This window comes from Molossus molossus, unplaced genomic scaffold (assembly GCF_014108415.1).
Source record: "Molossus molossus isolate mMolMol1 unplaced genomic scaffold, mMolMol1.p scaffold_m16_p_2, whole genome shotgun sequence".
Taxonomy (NCBI): domain Eukaryota; kingdom Metazoa; phylum Chordata; class Mammalia; order Chiroptera; family Molossidae; genus Molossus; species Molossus molossus.
Window position 1 is genome coordinate 118413369 of NW_023425355.1, and position 6927 is coordinate 118420295.

The window sequence follows — 6927 nt, forward strand, 5'->3', positions numbered from 1 at the left end:
TCTCTTTTCCTAGCATAAGAGCTGTGAACATGCAGGTGCTGAAGAAAGGGACACAATTCCATAGCAGGCTGTCGAGAACTGAGGTGGGATAGTAAACCCAATGCATTTGATGCCATGGCCCCACCTACCTGTTGACACCAAATGAGATTATACAACTCAACATGCACAGGGAAAGCTCACAAAATGGAAGGAAGGAAGGAAGGAAGGAAGGAAGGAAGGAAGGAAGGAAGGAAGGAAGGAAGGAAGGAAGGAAGGAAGAGAGTTACATGTATACCTCCTACACTTCACTTCATGTATACTCCCTGCAGCACCACACCTCACCCTCTGAATTTCCTTGCTGCAGCTCTCACAGGATCATCTCTCATCAGAGTGGGCAACTCCAACCCTCTGGGGCCAACAGTGTGTGTCCAAGACTGCAGTCACCCTAGACAGCTCTGTAGGGTCAGCAGAATTGCAAGGGTTTGGGCCCAGTCTGTTCTTTTTTTTATTTTTAAACTATCAGCATGTATTTATTGGACAATTGCAGGTTCTTTCCTAACAGATAGAGCCCCATTGCTTTATTCAGATATTTATACATTCCAGCCAGGTATGGGGGCAGGGATGGGGAGAAATGCAAAATGAAAGACATCTATTGGGGGAAACTGTACTATAAACCATTTATTTCTTTTTTGGTTAAAGAAAATTTAATAATACCCCACTTGTAAGTGAAAGTGGGGTACAAAAATGTGATTGCTGTTAATCTGCAGTTATGTGTATCTTCTCATCTCATTTGGGTTCTGGTACTGTCCACCGGCAGAAGTCCTCAGCGTGGAAACAAATATCAGGAAGGAAAATATCAACAACAGGGAGTGCAGGAAGGCGGCTTCTGGAGGCACCATCGCCCCAGTTAGTAGAAGCAGAGGGTGTGCAGGAAGGTCTGGCCACAGTTCTCCTTGAACAGCAGCAGGAACTGCCCCGATCTCCCTGTCTACATCATCCATGAGCTGAATGCACTAGCACAGCTCAGAGAAGAGAAACGCCCCCAGGCTGGCCTCTTTGTAGGTGTCCTGGTTGTTCACGTGGATCACAGGCACCCGTAGGAAGGTCTTCTGCTGTCTGAAATTCAGCTTTTCCAGCAACTAGTGGTATACTTTCTCTTTGCAGGTGAAGATCAGGTCTAACACATCTTTGCAATTCTTGAACCTTTCAGGCTCCGCTTGATTTTCTTATTTCTCTGCAACATGGCAAAACACCATTCTGCGTATACAGTTGTCTTTTTTCACGAGATAATGGTACATCTCATCATATGTGGTGTTGAAATCATAAACATTGGGCTTGTCACATCCGGTCCTGGAAGCCTCACATGCATCTCTGTTCCAAAGGACCTGACGATGAAGCCCTTTTAGCTGAGGAGGCTGTGGGCCTCTATGCTCCAGTTCTGGTTCTGCGGCACACCACCCCAAGCGCAGCGGTGCCCATGCCATGGCAGTCGGCTGCCCAGTCCGCTCTCTCCGGCTCCCGGACTCTCAGGCTTCAGGACTCTCACCGAGCATTGCTGCTTCCATGCCAGCAAGATGGCAGCAGTGGCTCCCGAAAGTCATGACGTGCAGGCACTGCGCGGGGGACTTACGATGTCTGGACTGTGGCAGGACGTGTGCAGTGTCGGGCCATGAGCACAGCATCCCGGAGGACTCTCTGCAGTGGTCCAGATCCACAGCCATGGGCAGGGGGAGGCACATCCCACAGCATCAGGCCTGCGCATGCGCGCCACTGCTCTAGGCCTGCAGTGCCAAGGCCAGTTTTCTTCACAGGGGCTGCCCACTTGCACCCTGGCTTTTCTTTATTGACTCTTTCTTCTCCCTCCTGAGGTTCTCATTCGTCTTAGAGTTTTCCTCTCTACTCCTTTCACTACCACTCTACTATCTGTTTGCAAATTAATTTGAGAATTCCTTCTAGTTATGAAAAAGCATTCAAAGATATGGGAAGAATGCAAAAGTAAGGGACATGAGGTCTTTATATTTTGAGTTCATTCATTAAGTTGATCATAGAGAAAATGAAATGGAATAAGCATCACTAAGAGAGTCACTTTAAACAGAGTTGGGAGGCCTATATACATCTTGTCTCAGATCTTGGAACTCATGCTAAATTAGCTAATGTTCAGCTGACCTGTTGCTAAACCCAGCTCAAGGCCAACAACAAACATTCTCAACATTACCACATGGATACACATGAACTTTACTTCCTCCACCTCATGGTGACCAGACCATCTGCATTCTTCACCTTGAAGAAACCAATCAGTTTAAAAATCCAGCATCCTTCATTTACAGGACAGGCCTAATTAATCCCTGCTGACCTGGCCCAAGTCCTTCATTCCCATGAAGGACCGAAATGAGAACTGACCTTTTGGTTCTGCCCTTTATAAACAGTCTTTCTTCCCTCTGGAGCACATTTTAGCTTGCTTCCTGAATCTATGCCCCACATTTAGATCCCTCCTTTCCTCAAATAAACACTTTTTATTCATTATAGCAGCCTAAACCTTATTATTATTATTATTATTATTTTGGTTAAAAAGGTCAACAAATAGCTTGTGTGCATCTATAGCTTGTCTGTACTATGTAAAACCCACTCTTCTAGGTGCTGGGCATACATCACTGAATAAAAGAGGATAAAAAACAACAAAACACCCCCCCCAAAAAAAACTGTCCTCTCAGAGTTTATAGTCTAATGTATTTATAATCTGGAATGAAATCCAATTTTCAAGTCCTTCTTTTACTCCAAAGTATAAGAGTGAAATGTGTTTATTTTCAAGAAGAATAAATTCTAATCGAACCGATATTTCTCCAAGTGCCTTCCAAGGATCGCCTTCATCAGAATCACTTAGTGTGCTAGTCAAAACAATGATTAGTGGGTTCCACAACAGGCCCGCTCAATTAAACTCTGTGAGGGTGGATGCAGGAACCTTAACATTCTTACCATGAATATTTCCCAACCTTTGAGAAGATCTGTCAAACTAAAGGGTTTAAGCTCAAATAATAGAGAATAGAGTTCTTTTGTGCAAACTAAAGTTTGAGGTCTGCTACATAACCAAATAGATAAACTCAAATGATTTCATACACTAGCTGTAGCCATGTTTCCTAAGCTTCTCAGTAAAACCACCCAGGGCACCTGCTAATATTGGAGCTTCTTAGGTCCATTTCACATAGATTCTGATCCAGTAGGTTTGGGGTGGGACCACATGTGATTCTTGTTTAAGAAGTACAGAGTTTTGGCCCTGGCCAGTTTGGCTCAGCGGTTAGAGTGTTGGACTGCAGTCCAGAGACACCCAGATTCGGTTCATGCTAAGGGCATGTACCTCGGTTGCAGTTTGTCCCTGGCCCTGGTTGGGTCGTGCGAGTGGCAGCCACTCGATGTGTCCTTTTCACATCGATGTTTCTTTCTCTCTCTCTTCCTCTCTCTCCCTCCCCCTCTGTCTGAATAAAAAATGGAAAAATGTCCTTGGGTGAGGATAAAAAAAATAAAGAAAGAAGAAGTACAGAGTTTTAGAATAGAAGTACAAATAAGGGACATAAGTAATACCCCATGCTCAGGGAAAACTATCCAGGAGTAATATATTAATCACTCTTTTTTTCCCCTCAATTTAGATTTTTTTTCTAATGGATTTGCACCTTTTGCCTCTCCATTTTATTTCTCTGCTGGATATGTGTTTCAAGCTCACCTATGTGAGCTCTGGGTATGAAGGAACAAACTTTCATCACAAAATTCATCATTAGATCTGCAAGAGTAAGGACTAATCTTGTCAATCCAGTACCTACCTAGAGCATCCTTCCAGTAGGTGCTCAATAAATATTTACTCAATACTAGCCTGGTTAGTAGTATTCTAAAAGATTAGAAGGTGTTTGGATCTAATTTAGACCATATTACAATCCTCCTCTGGCCCTGCAGTCTACTTTTCACTCTTCACCAAGAGTCAGTTCCTTTGAAGAACACCCTGTAACACATAACGATTCTACTGGATGTCTCCTCTGCTCCTCTAACCCAACAGACAAGCAAAGAGTAGAGCAAGGTAGGCTGACAAGTAGAGATCAGAGCTCCACTTGAAAAAGATGACACCTTTCAATTTTTTCTGGTTGTTCACATCAAGCTAGTTATGGCACCATTGATGTAGCATTTTAGTATTAAATAAAAGTGTAGTTTCAAGCAAATTAGTTTATTTGGAATTTTATGATATTTTGTTTAAAAAGTCAATAACCATGTCCTTTCCCTTTTCTCAGTAGAGCAAACTGAGATTGGAATTATCCATCCGAGATAAATTTGGGGAAAAGATATAAGATTAAAGACTGAAACATGTCAAGCACATTTAAAGGAAGGAAACACAAAAGCAATGTAGCTTGAAGATATCTTTTATGAAAATCTCTCAGCACTTTTCTGTGCAGAAAGCATGGTTGAGCATAGTGAGGAAAGGGAGAGCTCAGATAATGAGATAGGAAAGTTTGGCAGCTGGGGACAGCAGTTAGAGAATAGGCTTTAATGGTAGTCAGAGACATAAGAGAATCCAGGTTCTTACACGGAATGACTATGTGATCTTGGGCAAGTCACCAACACCCCAAACATGAACAAAATGTCCCCCATTTCTTAATAAGCATTTGTGAAGATAAATAGCTATCCACTTTCCTTCCCTTTAAACTGAAGCGATATCACATGAAGATTTGGAAAAGGAATAACATAGAACAAATATCATTAATCATAAACTTTTCTACTGGCACAGAAGATACAGTTAGTCAATTATTAGCAATGATTTCAGTTAGCAAAGTAAATGAATTCTTATCATATTTGAAATGCATTCAGCTATTAAAGTTATATATTAAAACAAACAGAAAAAAAATAGAAGAAACAAGCAAAAAAGAAAAAAAAAACTGTCTAATACACAAGAGATTTCTGAAAAGGTGCTTTGTCATTGCATTTGGAATTTGAATTTAATTGACATTCATCTCATGATTATGACTCTTAGAAAATGGGTTGACATTTTAATAAATTTTGAGCAGCCTTGAAGTAAGAGTTCTTATAGACTCTGAGAAATTCATTAATCACTACCCCAAAGGATTCTGTGCCCTTGGGTAGACTTTTCTACCCTTTTTACACAAAAATGTCATTGATATGTCCAAGTGCACAATATATTTAGATGTAGGGTTGGTAAATTTCAGCCTTGTGCCTAAAATTCAACATGATAGTTTGGTTTATACTAGTAGGTGGTAACAGTTAACAAAGGAGTTGCTCAGAGCCACACGGGAAATCTGATTCAGTCCAATAATATATTCCTAGATAAATTATCATCTGACAAAAAACTGGAAACATATTGTACCCAATTTTCTTTTCTGTTTTATCCAACACATTGGGAATATAAAGCACAAACAAGGGTGAATGCTTATTTGCAAAGATACTTTCAAATGAATTGGGACACAGGCTTCAAAGAATTCACATAAAGTAACCTTAGTCTCTCTTTGGTAACTGTGATATATATTCTATCTTTACATGTAAAATAAATTATAAACAAGATTAATTGATTTATTATAAAGAACATGCATCTTTTGCAAAAATGGCATTGTCATTCTGAAGAATATATCTATCTATATCTATATCTATATCATCTATATCATCTATCTATATCTATCTATATCATCTATCTATATTTATCTATCTGACAAGCTCAGGGAAGACCTGTGTGGTGGCCTTGCAAACTTAGAGACCTACTAAATTGACCACAAAGGATGGTCTGAAATTAAAAATTTTTAACTAAAAACAGTTTATGGTAGGTAGTCCTGTCCTAGGCTAAAATCTTCCCTAACAAAGGTAAATCTTTACCTCAACTAAGCCTGTTCATTGTCTCTTTACACCTATCATTGCATTCCTTTAGAATGTCAGGGTAACTCCCCTTGTTCCAAATCCCTTAGGGCACAACCTATGCACCAGGGCAGAGACCATAAATCCCCTTTCATTGTTAATGTTATCATGCATTACTTTTGGAGTGTTAACTAACCTGTACCCACTTATGCAAAAGATGTATGTATTTATCATTTTACTTTTCATCCAATTCTAGAGGACCCCCCCCCCCCACACACACACACACTTTGCTTTCTTTCACCTCCTTAATCTACCAATGGATTTCAGGTAATCAACTTGCATGTTCTCTTTTGATTATAATGTATAAAATGAGGCACAAAACTGCTATTCTCTGGAGCATTATCTCAATCAGATGATATTTTCCTTCCTGGCAATTGTGGACAGTTTGGCTCAAATAAACTCACTAAAATTCTCTATAGCTTTGAATGTTTCTTACGTTGACAATCATTAAATAAAATCCAATTTTATCTTTAAATTTACTTAGTTGAATTTTCTTTATTTAAAAGAAATATCCCATTAGGTGAAGAAAAAGCAAGTATTTTCCCTCCCATAATTACAACTTTATTTTCCTTCTTCCATCTAAAGCAAATATCAATACACCCTCTTCTCTTCTAATTAAGAAGAAAAGGAAACCATGTAACTTTTTATGAACATGTTTGCTTGATAAATATTGATTTTATCATTTTTTTGTTAAAAGGTGTTCTATTTCTTTGTGAAATTCCAATTTCTTTTCTACCTTCCTTTTACGTACAGAATATGATTAAATTTGTAAAATTCAGATTGATGAAAATAAATAAAATGTAGTTCTGTGTTACATGTTTATCCTTTTCCTTCTGCTGGATGCTTGCCTGTTTGCTTTCTTCAAATATATATAACATACTGTTTTAGACTTCTGTTAAAACTCAACTAAACACATCCATCAATATGTATTATCTTTATTTTTTTATAAGAGCAGTACTGTTTGTTGTTGTTGTTGTTGTTGTTCAGAGCAAAATTTTAGAAATCAGATTTGCTTATTCACTGCATACTTATTCCCATCTATATTCTCTC

The 6927-nt window shown here is 39.2% G+C and overlaps 1 pseudogene; it reads right to left on the minus strand.

Moving 5' to 3' along the window:
- Positions 1-886: 886 nt before the first annotated feature.
- Positions 887-1700, minus strand: LOC118635477 (annotated as a pseudogene).
- Between the last annotated feature and the right edge of the window lie 5227 nt (positions 1701-6927).